Below are 17,021 nucleotides of genomic sequence, written 5' to 3' on the forward strand. Positions count from 1 at the left end.
CGGTCCGGTCCGGTCCGCGTCTCTGTACACAGCTGAGGCCGGGGCAAACTTCCAGTAGGCCGCTGCAGTCCATGGGGTGTCTTCTAACATACCCCTGAGGCTGTGGAGGAGGAGGACTGGACAAAGGTAGGAGGTTGTGGAGGGAGGGACCGAGTGGACGGGGAAGGGATCGGTGGCAGGGAGGGGGCAAGTGACAGGGTCAGTGGGGTGGTGATGGGGCTTCCTCCCAAACTGCCCTCCTTAAATGATGGGGGATATGGCTTTGCACCGACGTTCGCTGCAGCACACTGAAATTCACTTACAGCCCCCATCTGTGCAGTGAATGCTTACCAAAGTCTAGTTGGGGTAATTGAACCGCCATGAAGAATAGCTGTTATAGCCATCCAGGAGACTTGCTGAAGACACAGCGAGCAACTGCAACTGTAGACAACACCTATCAATAGAGCCCTCTAACCAACTGAGCTATCCAGACCAGGGGCAGCAACCTTTTTCAGCTGTGGGCCGGTCCACCGTCCCATATGGTGGGCCAGGCTATATTTTGGGGAACAAAATGAACGAATTCCTATGCCCCACAAATAACCCAGAGATGCATTTTAAATAAAAACACACATTCTACTCATGTATAAACACCAGGCAGGCCCCACAAATAACCCAGAGATGCATTTTAAATACCATATTTTTCACCCTATAGGGCACACTGGCCCATAGGGTGCACCTCGTTTTTGGGGGGGGAAATAAATAAATAAAAATTATTCCCCCCCCCCCCGCCACGGGGCTGGTGCGGGGGAAGCCTGAGCCCCCAGAACAGGCTGCTATCCGCAAGGCTTGCGGACATCTGCGCAAAGCACGGGGTGCCCTCCGGAGTGCGCCCCGTGCTTCGGGCTGCAGGCTGCTGCCCGCAAGCCTTGCGAGCCCGTGGGAACTCCCGCCAGGCTCCCAAGGCTTGCGGATAGCTTCCTGAAGCCTGGAGAGCGAGAGGGGTCGGTGCGCACTGACACCTCTCGCTCTCCAGGCTTCAGCGAAAGCCTGCATTCGCCCCATAGGATGCACACACATTTCCCCTTCATTTTTGGAGGGGAAAAAGTGTGTCCTATAAGGCGAAAAATACGGTAAAACCACATTCTACTCATGTAAAAACATGCTGATTCCTGGACCATCTGCGGGCGGGATTGAGAAGGTGATTGGGCTGCATCCGGCCCCTGGGCCTTAGGTTGCCTACCCCTGATCCAGACTCACTGAGCCAAAGCTTTGTATTTTGTATGTTCGTAAATCCTAGGAATACTTTTGTCAAAGTCGCGACTTTCTTGTCAGACACTGTGGTGCAAATCCCCAGAGAATCTCTGTTGCATCTTTTTGGTTGCTTTGCATGTATTTCATATGTGGGTCTTGCTGTTGCTTTTATTCTTGCCTGCAGAAGACAATGTCCCAATTGCTTTGAACACCCTGCAATATGGTTTTGTCTTGTACTGTGCTTTTGTCTTTGTTCAATACCACAGAAAACTTACCAGGTGAAACAATCCAATCCCCCATCCCTTTTTCTTATAATAATAAATAGAACAGCTGGCCCTCTGCTTTAAATTTTGGGCTTGGGTTTTCTTTCCCCAGTGGGGTTTCGAATGGCTGCATGTTTTGCTGTTGTGGTAAAAAAAATTTCAGTTTTCTTTTCACGAGGGTTTTTGGAAGGCAGTTTTAAGTTGCTTTGTTCAGCTTTGTGAAGAAGAGAGACTTTCTTGCTTTCTCTCTGAAATGAACTGGGAGGAGGAGTTGGGGGGAAAGGCACAGAACAGTAGCATAGCTAGACTTAGCTTGTAGAATTGTTGTTGTTTTTTAATTGAAGGAAGGGGTTAATACTTTTAAAGGCCTAAACTTGCTTGGATTTTTATTTTTAAAACCCTAGACGCTTGAATGAACATACCCCATGTTCCATGTGACAAGTTCGCACTAACTTTTATAATATCAATATTAATATTTATTAGGAATGTGTGTCGGCCCTGTGTACTTTTCAAATTATGGGGCACATAGAGGGGCAGTTTTCATAACTCAGTTACTAATTCTCCAATGCACTCTGGGAACTTTGTTTTTAATCAACCACTAGCAGACTCCATGAGAGGGACTGACATTTTCTTCCATGCTCTTTTTCCCTCCATCATCTCCATGATTTCTGTTGTACCCACCGCAAAATGATAAAATAGAATCCCCGCAGACATAATTCTTCCTTTTTCCTTTCCTTTCCTTTCCTTTCCTTTCCTTTCCATCTTCTTTGCTGCTATCATTCTGAAATCTGGCAGACTTCATTCCCTCATAAGGGCTTATCATGCTTGCAAATTGCATCCAATTCTGGCATAAAATAAAAGAGAACTTTCTTTCTTTCTTTCTTTCTTTCTTTCTTTCTTTCTTTCTTTCTTTCTTTCTTTCTTTCTTCAAAAAAACACAATACGCCATTAATTTTAAAGGTTCTTTATGTGCCTGCAATTTGGCAGGCTTAATGCAACCCCTTAATCTGGAGGAACTGCTGTGCCCTCAAATTTTATTCATTTCTGTAATGTGTGTCTAAGTTCACCACTGTAGTAAATGGAGGGGGTGGGACTGACCTTCATTTTTAACAGATCTGATTTGGCCCCCAACAATGAGTTGAATTTTAAAGGCACAGAATGGTTCTGAAAGATTGGGCTGCTTCCCAAAGTTAGAAACACAAGTCAAATCTTGTGGCTGGTGCACACCCGTAAAAAGTATGCATATTGTGAACACTTACTTGTACAAACAAACAGCAAAGATAAATGTCATTCAAGTATTAACTTTAGTTCAATCATCTGAAAATTCAGTGCTATTGAACTAGTTCTTTTTTCCCTTCTTTGCTTATTATTGTTACACTTGCTCATTCTTTATGTATATTTTGTTGTCTACCTGTACCATGCACCTGCTATTTATCTTTATACAGCATATGGAACAATGCCATAATTTATATATGAATGTAGATATTGTGGCTTTAACAGCCCTAGGAAGGAGCAACTAGGGACTGGCTCATCTCAAAATCTGAGAACTACCCGAGATGTCAAGGCCAGCAATGTTGTAGCTACACAAAATTATGTCAAGGTGTAAATCTTGGGTGTGCCAACACGGAGCCATCAGATATTGCTTTAATCAGTCCCAGCCAGCATGGTTAATGTCAGAGATTATGGGAGCTGAAGTCCAGCAACAACTGCAAGGTCCCAATTACTCTTGGTGTAAAATAATCTTTACTTTCTAGCATGGGCTCAAAAGAGAACTCTTTCCAGTGTTATGGGTGGGATTCCACTAAGTTGTTGCATGCACAGAATGAGGTCTACTTATGCAACAGGGCTTCCTCACCCTCCTCTCTCCAAGCCCCCCTAAATCTGCTCTGGAGAGTTGGGGAAAACCCCAGAACAGCTTTAGGGGAACATGGGGGGGGGGGAGTCCCATTGCATGAGCGGACCTCATACCAGCACAAATACCCAACTTACCTCTGTATCGAATTCCGCTGGAAGAGACTGAGGCTGCTGTCCTATACTGGCTTAAGAAGTTAGCACATTGAGCTCAGTGAGACTTGTTTCTGAGTTGATGTATATGGGGTTGCACTAAATTAAAGGTAAAGGGACCCCTGACCATTAGGTCCAGTCGTGGCCGACTCTGGGGTTGCAGCGCTCATCTTGCTTTACTAGCCAAGGGAGCCGATGTACAGCTTCCGGGTCATGTGGCCAGCATGGCTAAGCCGCTTCTGGCGAACCAGAGCAGCGCACGGAAATGCCGTTTACCTTCCCGCTGGAGCGGTACCTATTTATCTACTTGCACTTTGACGTGCTTTCGAACTGCTAGGTTGGCAGGAGCAGGGACCGAGCAATGGGAGCTCACCCCGTTGCAGGGGTTCGAACTGCCGACCTTCTGATTGGCAAGCCCTAGGCTCTGTGGTTTAACCCACAGCGCCACCCGTGTCCCTGCACTCAATTAAGAACCAACAAATTCCTAGCTCAAATTTTGCCCCAGCCATAAACTGAAGAGATAGCCTAAGGGCTCATCCAGACTTCCTTTTCTGCTATGTCTCTGGGCACAGGGCCACACCTTAAAGTTCTGTGTCCGAACATTGGCTGAACATGGAATTTTCAATTATGAGGCCCTGCCAGAAGGCATCATTTTTGCTGCCTGCTGCTTCCCCATAGGGGACAGGGGACAGCAGTCCTTAAAAGCCATGGGAATGGAGTTTCGCTCATGCTCAGGGACTAACATGTTGTGTTTCCTGGGGCTTCCCCACAACACAGACTTTGTTGGATGTTTCCCCACTCTTGACTACTCAGTATTCAGGGCTGTGGCTTGCATGTTCGTGATCTCCAAATCCCTTGCAGCCCCTTGGTTCTAGCAAAAGCAGCTGGGCTCAGTTTATCCAATGTAATTTGCCTTGACTTGCCTCTTAATGGCACTTCTACAGCGGACAGTTCAGTGGGATTCTGTTTTCTCTGTGGTTGTGCAGTACCGACATCCTTTCAGATTTTGAACTGCTGACATTCTCCGAGTTCCGAAATATCACCCCCACCCACCAAGATACTGCTCTATGTTTTTCTTTTTGGTTAAGCAGTGATGCTTGGAAGCTAATAACGGATGTTCATCCCATTTCATAATAAAATCGTTACCACTGACCATGGCGTAGCATTAGCAGCAATAAATTAATAGTCAACTTGATAGATGGAATTTAATTTAAAGATTATCAGAAAGATAAATCACTGTTTATCAGTCTAATTAAACTTGTTGTATAAGCAGATGTGAATCTGTTCAGTTAATTAATCTTATTCTTTTAAATTCTGCAGTGTTCAAGATTAACTCAGTAATCTAATTTTGAGAGGAAAATGTTTTTTAAAAACCTGTTCAGCACCCATATGGTGTGGTTTTTTTTTTGGGGGGGGGGTGTTACTGTGAAGTAGCCTAAAATTTGTTCACAGTCACTCCAAGCTATTTTGTTGCCCCAGGTGACTGCAGAATCAAAGAGATACACACCAGTATCTTAAATTCTAGCGCAAGAGAGCTTGGGGTAAACCAATTGTGCTTATACTGAGACTGTATTCATCTCACCCAAGGATGTGGAACTGGTAGCCTGCTAGACTACCACACCGTTTATAATACCTGATAATAATAATAATAATAATTTATTATTTATACCCCGCCCATCTGGCTGAGCCTCCCCAGCCACTCTGGGCGGCTCCCAATCAGTATCAAAAACAATACAGCATTACATATTAAAAACATCCCTGAACAGGGCTGCCTTAAGATGTCTTCTGAACGTCAGGTAATTCTTTATCTCTTTGACATCTGATGGGAGGGCGTTCCACAGGGCGGGCGCCACTACCGAGAAGGCCCTCTGTCTGGTTCCCTGTAGCCTCACTTCTCGCAATGAGGGAACCGCCAGAAGGCCCTCGGCACTGGAACTCAGTGTCCGGGCTGAACGATGGGGGTGGAGACGCTCCTTCAGGTATACAGGACCGAGGCCGTTTAGGGCTTTAAAGGTCAGCACCAACACTTTGAATCGTGCTCGGAAACGTACTGGGAGCCAATGCAGATCTCTCAGAACCGGTGTTATGTGGTCCCGGCGGCCACTCCCAGTCACCAGTCTAGCTGCCGCATTCTGGATTAATTGCAGTTTCCGGGTCACCTTCAAAGGTAGCCCCACGTAGAGCGCATTGCAGTAGTCCAAGCGTGAGATAACTAGAGCATGCACCACTCTGGCGAGACAGTCCGCGGGGAGGTAGGGTCTTAGCCTGCGTACCAGGTGGAGCTGGTAGACAGCTGCCCTGGACACAGAGTTAATCTGCGCCTCCATGGACAGCTGTGAGTCCAAAATGACTCCCAGGCTGCGCACCTGGTCCTTCAGGGGCACAGTTACCCCATTCAGGACCAGGGAATCCTCCACACCTGCCCGCCTCCTGTCCCCCAAAAACAGTACTTCTGTCTTGTCAGGATTCAACCTCAATCTGTTAGCCGCCATCCAACCTCCAACCGCCTCCAGGCACTCACACAGGACCTTCACCGCCTTCACTGGTTCTGATTGACCATGCTGCCTTGGGCTGATGAGAGCTGACAACATCAAGAGGGACACAAGTTTCCCATCCCTGATCTAGCTCAATATTACCTTCTCTGACTTGACAGCCAGTCTTCAAGGTCTCTTTTCCCCAGCATATGCTTCCTGAGGTTATCTAACTGGGCATTGAACCTGGGCCATTCTGTATGCAAAACATGCACTCTCTACAATGGTGCTAAGGAATTCTATCCACAGGGCAACATGTCTTGACTCACCCATCCTATTTTTTGGCAGGCAGAACAATATTGTCTTTCTGAGTGACTGCTTGGGTCACTCCAGGGCTTAGTGCTCACCTGAGGGTGAAAAACAGCTGGAGATGGCTTTTGTTTTGGACTCTTGCAAGTTAGGAGGTTAGATATCAAAGCAGGTGGGGAAGTATTGTCAGCCAATGTTGCAAGCCTGGATCCAGCATCAGGTCATGTTTGGGCCTCTGGCTACACAGGGGATGCGTGGAACCAGAGAGGTCTTCCTGGTTTCCTGTTGATGTTGGACAATTGGTGGCTTGGGGCTTCCAAACTCTGTCCTGTCTTGCTTACAATGAGTTCTTAGTCTCTGGCTCCCTGCTGTCACTGAATGAACTTTAGCCCTTTGCTCTTGCTCGATGTGACTGAATCAGGACTGACCACATGGTCCATGTTGAGAGCCAAGTAGATCGTCCCACCAAGTAGGACAATCATCAAAGTTAAAAATGCTGCTCCAAGTCAGGAAACTATGTGAGGTGACAATTTAAAAGCTAGCATGTGCTTCATTTTTGCATCATGTGGTTCTGTTGTTGGTCTTAGTTAAAGATCTGGACAATGTCTAGTGATCTGAAGGCCTTTTGATAGCCTTTCTCAGGTTTGGGAATTCTCCTTTAAATCAGCAACCTGGAGCCCTCCAGATGTTGAATGTCAATTCCCATTGGACACACTGGCTGAAGCTGATGGAAGTTGCAGTCCTAAACATCTGGGGGGCAAAGTCTTCTTTAGATGCATTTTGAAACTCACAGCCGCACATCCAAGTGTTACGGCTTTCATATGAACAATGACAATGGTCCAGTTGACCCCATGTGTGTTGATGCATTTTTCTACGCTCAGCCACAAGTAATCCTGGCTTTACTAAGAGGTAAAACACTGATGCCTCCTGGACACGAGATCAACTTCTTTGTTTCAATCAAAATTTGCACACAAAGCCCATGCTGTGTCTACAAGTAGAGAGTATGAATCCCAGATTCCTGACCTCCTCTTTGGAAGACCTCTGTGGTTCCTTCCTTGGGGCTGGGTGGCAGAGCAGAATCAAAGCTTTCTATGCTGTCAATGCCATGTTACAAGAAATGAAAACCAGACAGGCTGAATCGTGCAGCAATTTGATGGGAGCAACAGCAGCAGGCCTGAGTTCCAGATGGCTGGCGGATGGCAGAAATATGCTTGAGGTTTCAAGAATCCTTGAGGTTTGGGGCTTTTAAGAAAGCATCAGCTAAAGTCCAGGGATTAGTCAGAGGCAGCACTAAAGCAACGGATGCTGAATGATCAGGGTTTGGGGACATGTTCTTTCTGCCTGAACCGGCAGAGGAAAATGATCTCTTACAGGATTGGGTGAATGTTGCTGTCTTGGAATACTGGCCTTCAGGAGATATTGTTAGACTCCAGCTCCCATCAGTCACAGCCAGTGTTCAGGGATGATGGCACTTAAAGTCCTGCAACATCTGGAGGGCCCCAGGTTCACCCTCCTTATTCTCTTGAGTTCTCTGGACCAGCTGCAGGTGAGGAAATGACCTTTTCCTATTTTCTTTTCAAGGGACAGTGATACACGGGGACTGCTGGCTAAAGAAGGACAAGAGAGGGGCATACTTGTGGAATCGGCATGCTGCCTTATCTCCAGGCTGCAGAGAGAGAGACGGGAGAGGCACTGATTGAGGTGAGAGAAACCTTTTCGATGCGCACAACAACCAGGACTTCTTCTGCAATGTTAGGAATTGCAGATTGCTAGCCCTTTTGCTACTTCACAATGCTGCCAGATCCTTCAAAATGCTGCCACTACAAACCCTGTGACCATGGACTTAGCCACACTGACCTTCTGCCCTGCTCCATCTCTATACGTGGTTTTTATTTTTTTATTTTTGCCCTGGAGCTTTCCCCTTGGAAACCCGCTCTTGGGTGCTCAATCAAAGCAAACATCAATTCAGGTTTTCTGCAGGGCTGACGTTTGCTCCAATTCAGCTTTAAAGAGTAGGTCTTCATGGGGAAAGCTTTAGGGCAAAAAGAAAGGCACTTAGACATGGAGCTTTAAAGCATGGACTGTGCTGAGAAAGAGCGGAGGAAAAGTTGCTGTGGATTAGCAAGCCCTGCACCTAAATCTCCTAGACCTATTTCTGTTCCCAAGGACAATGCATGAACATTACTGTCTGGCCTGCTGGGAGGGATTCCTGGGAGCAATAAGGTGGCTGTAGCTCACTCCTTTTCTGTCTGGTGGCAGTGATATCCTAAGTGGCTGGAGGTGCTTGAGTTGGGGCTGTTGAAAGGAGGTTGGCTCAGCATCCGCCTCCTGGCTAATTTCAGCTTAATTCCACTGTGATGAGTTCAGGTCCTGTCCCTGCTTCATAAAGCAGAACTGATATACTGTATATACAGTGGTGCCCCGCAAGACGAACGCCTCGCAAGACGGAAAACCCGCTAGACGAAAGGGTTTTCTGTTTTGGAGGCGCTTCGCTAAACGAATTTCCCTATGGGGTTGCTTCGCAAGACGAAAAAATCTTGCGAGTTCCCGCGGGGTTTTTTTCGCTCCCCCCCTTCCCTAAGCCGCTAAGCCACTTATCAGCTGTTCCGCTGATAAGCCGCCTCTCAGCTGATCGCTAAAAGCCGCTAGACCGCTAATAGCGCTAATCCGCTAAGCTGTCAATGGGCTTGCTTTGCAAGACGAAAAAACCGCTAGACGAAGAGAATCGCGGAACGGATTCTTTTCGTCTTGCGAGGCACCACTGTATATGTGTGTTTGTATATAGATAGATTGCCCTCTTGGTGAGGCTCCTCAAGGTGGACAACCATTACCAGATACTGCTTAGCTTTGCAAATGTGCTAGCAGTTTTACTGCTGCACCACTAGCAGGTTGCCAGTAATGCATTGTGGTTGAAGCTGCAAGTGGCGAGGAGAGTGATTTTGTTAAAGCTGTCGAGACGGCCAGCGATGAAACTGGCTCCCAACCAGCAGAGAAATTTGAGGAAGATCTAGAAACATCGGCCAGCAAGATGGCTGGTGTCTTTCTGCCAGTAGAGTGGAATGACCCTTTTTCCAGTCCTGTGCAGAGGTCATGGAGTTTATGTATCTACATGGAAATGAACATTTGGCATTTGTTTTTGCTCTGTGAGAGATGATTGTCATTCTGGCTTCTATAAGGTTGGTAGGGAAATGGGGGTGGTAGGAACAAATGTTCAGTTTCAGAATTCAGCAATGAGTTCTGTTGGAGGCAGGTTCTCGGAAAATCACAATTGGTGTGGGAGCTGTTGTAGACGAATGCTATCTCCAGCTAAGCCGCTTTGCAGAGTTGTGGCACCTTCTCCACTGAAAAGGAAAGAACCTGAAAAGTGAGCAGGATTGTTATCAAGTGAGAGGTACTGTAAAGACCTCAAATGGAGACTGGCTTTGAGTAGTTTGAGCATGTGAATGCAGCTTGCTTTGTGCCTGAACTGATGCTTAGTTTGTGTTTTAGAAGGCATAAACTTATGAGAATATAAGATCCTGCTGTATCAGGCCAGTGGCCCATCTAGTTCAGCTTATGGTTCTCACAACAGCCAAACAGATTTCCATAGGAAGGCCACAAGCAGGGCCTGGGTTCAACACTAAAGTGGTACCTCGGGTTACAGATGCTTCAGGTTACAGATGCTTTAGGTTACAGACTCCACTAACCCAGAAATAGTACCTCAGGTTAAGAACTTTGCTTCAGGATGAGAAAAGAAATTGCTTGGTGGCAGCAGCGGGAGGCCCCATTAGCTAAAGTGATGCTTCAGGCTAAGAACAGTTTCAGGTTAAGAATACACCTCCAGAACGAATTAAGTTCTTAACCCAAGGTACCACTGTACTCTTTCCACATGTGATTCCTGGCAACTAGTGTTCAGAGGCATATTTGCCTGTGGCATGCCGCCACTCAGATCTATTTACGGCTTTTTGGGTAGCAGTTTGCTCCCATGACAGGAGGTTCAAGCAGCCCTCTAGGTATGTGGTTTTAGGGTGCTGATTTTTTATTTTTATTTTTGCAAGTTCTGCTTGTACCAGATTTCAAAGCCTCCTATCACTGACCCTCGGAAGCAATGATTTTATGATCAGTCACTCACTCACTCACGCAGCCCAGCCCTCCCTCTCCTTCTGACTCCAGAAGGGAAGTCCTATTTCCACTTTCCCAAGTTCGACTTTTGCTGCTTCAGCTCCACTCTGCTTGCAAACGCTTTGCTTCCCTGCATGTCCCCCCCCCCCAACTCGCCCCAGCTTCCTGCTCTGGGAAAAAAGCCTGGCTGCTGAAACCGAACTTCCTTGCTCTCCCACTGGGTTGGTGTTTCATCCTCCGCTCCTCCCCCATCATTGCCAAGATTTCTTTGTCAGCAGGAGGAAGTTCTCATGTAGCAGCCTGCAAAATTGTTTATTTTTGGAGAAAATTGCTTCCATATAGGGGGAAAGGGCCAGAGTTGCTCTGCCTGTCTCTTGAAGGAGCGATGCTCAACTTACTCTGCTCTTTTCAAATGCTGCCACAAGCTTGCCCACCCTGAAAGTAAGAGTGGCCTGCTTCTTTCCTCTCTTGTCAGCTCCTCTTGAACTTGCTCTGTCCTTATCAGCCCACTGGCTCTTATGCTAGCATCTGGGTAAGCTAGCCATTGTCCATTTGTCCGATTTGCAGGCTTCATACTGCACCTGATAATGGCATGGAAAAGGGTGGATTGAACTAATAAGCTATGGAGAAACTCAGGTTTTGATGCAGAAATCAAGCAGCCTGGATTAGTCTATCAACGTGATGCTTTTGAACAGCACCTAGCATGCGGGTGGTGCATTGCAAATATTTACAGTGGTGCCTCGCAAGACGAAATTAATCCGTTCCGCGATTCTCTTCGTCTAGCGGTTTTTTCGTCTTGTGAAGCAAGCCCATTGACAGCTTAGTGGATTAGCGCTATTAGCGGTCTAGCGGCTTTTAGCGATCAGCTGAGAAGCGGCTTATCAGCGGAACAGCTGATAAGTGGCTTAGCGCTTAGGGAAAGGGCGGAAAAAAGCGGGGGGGGGGACGCGGGAACTCACAAGATTTTTTCATCTTGCGAAGCAACCCCATAGAGAAATTTGTTTAGCGAAGCACCTCCAAAAACGGAAAACCCTTTCGTCTAGCGGGTTTTCCGTCTTGCGAGGCGTTCGTCTTGCGGGGCACCACTGTATTAATTATTGCAGTAGATGGGTGTGTTGACAATGTTTGGCCAGTGTGTATTTTGTCCATTAAAAAAAAGAGTTTGCTAGACCTTAGGTTTTGAGGTATTGAGGTATTGAGCTGCTCAGGTTTCGCAAAGTAACTAAAAATAAAACCACATAAAAACAGCTTTTAAGCATGGATGCAAAAGTCTAAGAATAAAACACATGCAAACCACATCAGTTGTGAAGGGGGCCCTACTGCAATCCTTTGGATGTGGGGCTTCCTTTGAACACTGCTCAGATGATGGACTGTGTCCAACTTTGCTAGGCCCAGCCAATGAAATATATCTCACTAGTTTTACAACAGTTTCGCTGACTGCTGGTGCATTTCCAAATTCAGTTCAAACTGCTGGTTGCTGGTTACCCTTTTAAGGTCCTGGGAAGCTTTGAACTTGGGTGCCTGAAGTGAAGCCTTCTTCCACATGGACCTGTCTGTGTGTTCGGAGGCCCTTCTTTGGGTCAAGGAGGTGGCGACTAGGAGAGTGGGGGGGGGGGCTTTTCAGTTGTGGCACCTTTGCCCCAGAAAAGTTCTCCCCGTGGGGACTTGGCTGGTGCTGCCCATTATTTCTTTCTGGCAGAAGACAGTTTTGGTTTTTTTTTTCTGGTTGAAGCTGACTTCATTCTGTGGCTGTGATTGAATCCCTCTTTTGCAGGGATAGGGAACCCTGGGGGTCATCGATACTTGGGGGCTGCAAGCCCCCCTCCCCACTCATCTGTACTGCTTCTAGCCGTACAGATGAGTTGTTTTTGTAAGCTGCTTTGGAGAATGTCATTGAAAAGCAGTGTATAAGTAAATAAAGGGCGTGCCCCGCAGTGGCGTAGCGTGGGGGGTGCAGGGGGTGCCAGCCGCACCGGGCGCAACATTTGGGGGGGCGCACTTGCAGCTCTCTGCCCCTACCTGGCTCACTCACTCTCTCTCACAGTGCTGGCTGTGCGAATCCGATCCGAGCTGCCGGGTCGCTGCCCACTGTGGAGAGGGAGGGTGCCAGGCGTGCGTTGCGTTGCGGAGCGGAGTGGAGAGAGAGCGAGGGAGGGACTATCTGGGGGAGGGACAGTGCAACGGCCGCCCAGCGCAGCGCTCAGCGCGGGAGAGAACCATACCCGACTAGCCCAGGCAGCAGCAAGAAGAAGCTGGCAGCGGTGGCAGGTTAGGGGTTAGGGGCGCAAATTACTTGCCTTGCCCCGGGTGCTGACAACCCACGCTACGCCGCTGGTGCCCCGCATTTCATCTCCTCTCTCGCATGCCTTTGTCCACATACTTTTTTTTTTTTAATATTAAGGATTTTCTTGTTTTACAGAAGTGTAGTGCCTCTTTTTTCTTCTTCTTCTTCTTCTTCCATGTAACGTTTTTACAAATCCGTTTCATTTGTTGAGGCATTAGGGGGAGAAGAAAACAGAAAGAAAAAAGAAAGGGGGGGTGGGGGGAGGGAGGATGGATGGGGGTGGGGTCGGGTGGCGGTGTTTCTATTATGTTTAATGTATGTAGAGTTTGGTGTCAGCGTTGCTTGTGTTGTTCACTTGTGTTCCTTTGGTGGTGAGAGAGGTTGGGGTTGGCTTAGGATGTGATTGTTTGCTTGTGATTGGCTGTGGTGATCTTTGTTTTCGTGTGTGAGTGAGGTGGGTGGGTGTTTTGGATCAGGTTAGCCATATTGATTTGTATGCTGTTGGTGGATTATTGTCGTTGTCCTGTTGGGCTGTGTATGTGATAAAGGGGAGCCATACCGGGGTGAAGGCGTCTTCTTCTGTTTGTCCCCATGTCAGTTTCAGTTTATTAGTTAATTTTTCTAGTAGGGCTGTTTCCCATACTATTTGGTACCATTGGTCCATGCTTACTCCTGACAGGTCTCTCCAGTGTCTGGTTATGATGTTTCTGGTTGCTGAGAGCAGGTTGGTTATAAGTTCTTTGTGGTGTAAATGGGCATTGTTGTCTTTGTCCACATACTTTAACAGCTAAGTTCTTTCTCTTAACCCCCACCTGCCACCCCCAGCGCCCCATGGACTCTTCTCCATTGACCGGCAGTTCCTCGTAAGACAACTGCGATGGTGAGCTCATTGCCAGGGTTGCACAAGAGCCAGTGTGGCCTAGTGGTCAGAGTGCCAGACTAGGACCTGGGAGATCAAGGTTAAAATCACCACTTGAGCGCGAAGCTCACTGGGTGACCTTGAGACAGTCACAGTCTTTCAGTCTAGCCTTCCTCACAGGGCTGTTTTGAGGATAAAATGGAGTGTGCGGAGGGTGGGAGGGGGAAAGAGAGAACCATGTACAACACCTTGGAGGGAAGGTGGGATATAAGTTTAATAAATAATAAATAAATCCAGTCAGCCACTTGATCCAATAAGTACGATATGCCCTGCCTAGACTACCTAAAAATGCCAATAAGGGTTTATGCTTGCTACGTAGGGCATGCCTAAAAGTGAAAACACATTGTGGATTAGTTATATCTCACTCTTATTTTATTTTTTCGTATATTACTTACATGTTGGGATGCGGGTGGCGCTATGGGTTAAACCACAGAGCCTAGGACTTGCTGATCAGAAGGTCGGTGGTTCAAATCCCTGCGACAGGGTGAGCTCCCGTTGCTCGGTCCCTGCTCCTGCCAACCTAGCAGTTCAAAAGCACATCAAAGTGCAAGTAGATAAATACGTACCGCTCTGGTGGGAAGGTAAACGGCATTTCCATGCACTGCTCTGGTTCGCCAGAAGCGGCTTAGTCATGCTAGCCACATGACCTCCCGGAAGCAAAATGAGCACCCCAGCCCCAGAGTTGGCCATGACTGGACCTAATGGTCAGGGGTCCCTTTACCTTTACTTTACTTACATGTTGTTTATTTCTCTCAATTATTTTTTTAATGAATTGGAAGAGGATGCTGGGATGCAATATGTAGAGACTACACAGCATTCACTGCAGCAGAACAAGGGGGAGTGGAGCTGGGACAATGCCTTATGCCAGCATCGCCCATTTTCTCAAAGTGGCCCTCGTCCTTCCTTGGGCCAATGTTTCCCAACCTAACAAAAATCTAATTTGACCGTTTGAACAACGGTGCACTTTGTCTCCAGTTCCAAGCCTTCAGGGGGTTTTCCAAGCTTTTGTTTCCTTTCCTTCCCAAGAAGGGTGTGGGCGCGTTTTGGAGCTGGACCTCTGGCGTTTAAACTCATTCAGTGCACCCACAACCGAGATAAGCTACACCCAAATGTATTTTCAAAGTGGGGTTAGCATGCCTCCCATTCAGCCTGTGTCGCAATTGGAAGGGAGCTTTTCCGAGGGGTGCCTCTCGCTGTTCATTCCACTATTTGGGTTGCAGTGAAATCCTATCCCTTTGACATGTGTATTCCTTCCCTCTTTGTCAACTAGCCCCAAGCGAGGGAGCCACAACTGGCGGCTGCCACTCCGAATTTTAAGTGCCGCATCACTTGAGATTTTAGGCACAATCCCAAGTTCCCTCCTTGGCTCCCGCAACACTCCACCATTAAACTTTCTGGTAGCCTGTTTTCTGAATTTCACTGGGGCAAACATGTGCTTGTGCTGTACCACTTCAGACTGCAATAGAATGTGTTTTCTCTCTCTCTCTCTCTCTCTCACACACACACACACACACACACGTGTACACAGACTTTGATATAGAAAAGTTGTTGGGAGAAGAGTTAAGTCTTGGTCTTCCCATGATATGCTGAATTTCAACATGCAGGAAACTGTATAAATGCACACCCTGCAGGTGTCCCTATTTTCTAGGGACAGTCCCGGATTTACAGAAGCCGCCCCGGTTTCTGATTTAATCCGGGATCTCCCGCTTTTCCTTAGGACGTCCCTGTTTTCATTGGAGAAATGTCAGAGGGTATATGTATGTAGTGAGTGACCTACCATGCAGGAGTGGAGAACCTGGACCTAGTCTCTTTCTGTTGAAGGTTCTCCGTTTACTAAGGCTGGATCTAGACTTGTCAAAGGAGCGATTCAGTTAAGCACATTGCAGGGAAATCTGGTAGGATGGGATTTTACAGTAGCGGATCCATTTGTGAGGAGCATAACTCTTCTGACAACTCTCCACTGATGGTTCTTCCACTGCTGCTCAGTATCTGACATGCAAGGCCATTGTCCACCAGACTCTCCCGGGAGAGGGCATGGAACGGTCACATGCAATGGCCAAATCCATTGTCAACCTCATCCTCTACTTTAATGGGATTTTTGTTGTTGTTCCAAACCCTGATCTCAGTCCTTCCCTTTTCAGCTGCAACTTCTGAGTGTCTTTGTGCCTCAAAAGCAAAAGCCTCCTCTCTGCCTCGTACTGCTATTTTTAAAAGCTTTGTTTGCCTTTTCCAGTGGATGCTTGTTGATCATGAATTATACTTTTTAGTAGAGCAGGAAGCCCCTGGGGTCAGGATGCCCACCCACCCTTCCTGTCTCCAATCAGCTGCTTTTGTCTATCTCTGCTCATGGCCTCTGGGGAAGGGAACATGATGCTGAGGCCCTGTTGCTGGGATCGGGTGCGAGAGGTTCCTCTCTTCTGGATGCATTGTGGATTTTTATTTTTTTTTTGCAAAGCTGGCTCTTTGTGTACTAAATCTATTTTCATTTTTCCGTCTTCAGACTATTTAGATAAATCTGAGTAAGCAGATTTAACAAATTCAGTTAATAGAGACCTCCAGCTGCATGCAGCCTTGCAATTGGGCATCCTTTTGACTGTTGGGTTAGGGGCTTATCCCCTATTTGCTGCTGCTTCCCTTTGTAGTTAGTGGGCCTTGGGCTGCCCCTCCCTCATTGTGTGTTCACCATTCAGTCTTGACCCTGTGTAAGTTTCTTGCCTGGAGATGGTCCAGACCCAGGGGTCAGCAAACTTTTTCAGCAGGGGGCCGATCTCCACTGTCCCTCAGACCTTGTTGGGGGCTGGACTATATTTTGGAAGAAAAGAAAAAAAGAACGAATTCCTATGCCCCACAAATAACCCAGAGGTGCATTTTAAATTAAAGCACACATTCTACTCATGTAAAAACATACTGATTCCTGGACTGTCTGCAGGCTAGATTTAGAAGGCGATTGGGCTGGATCTGGCCCCCAGACCTTAGTTTGCCTATCCATGGTCCGGCCCAATCGCCTTCTAAATCTGGCCCACAGACAGTCCAGGAATCAGCGTGTTTTTACATGAGTAGAATGTGTCCTTTTATTTAAAATAAATCTCTGGGTTATTTGTGGGGCATTGGAATTCGTTCATTCCCGCCGCCCCCCCCCCAAATATAGTCCAGCCCCCCTCAAGGTCTGAGGGACAGTGGACCGGCCCCCTGCTGAAAAAGTTTGCTGACCCCTGGTCCAGACCCTCCAAGTGTCCCTATTTTCCAAGGACACTCCCAGATTTACATAAGCCGTCCCGTTTTCTGATTTGATCCCAGAATGTCCCACTTTTCCTTAGGACATCCCTATTTTCAACCCCTGAACCAAGTATATAAGTAACTAGACAACCTTTAGAAGACATCTGAAGGTGGCCCTGTATATGTTTTTTAATATTTAATATTTTATTATGGTTTTATATGTC

At 47.2% G+C, this 17,021-nt stretch overlaps 1 protein-coding gene across 4 annotated transcripts in view; it reads left to right on the forward strand.

Moving 5' to 3' along the window:
- Positions 1 to 17,021, forward strand: part of KANK2 (KN motif and ankyrin repeat domains 2) — a 79,490-nt gene that overhangs the window by 28,500 nt on the left and 33,969 nt on the right. For all 4 annotated transcript variants that reach the window (XM_081844910.1, XM_081844909.1, XM_081844908.1 and 1 more), the window contains one exon: positions 7,859 to 7,978. The gene's annotated coding sequence lies outside the window, so the exon portion shown is untranslated. The remainder of the gene's footprint in view (positions 1 to 7,858; positions 7,979 to 17,021) is intronic.

This window comes from Podarcis erhardii (genome assembly GCF_964252035.2).
Source record: "Podarcis erhardii genome assembly, chromosome: 17".
Lineage (NCBI taxonomy): Eukaryota > Metazoa > Chordata > Lepidosauria > Squamata > Lacertidae > Podarcis > Podarcis erhardii.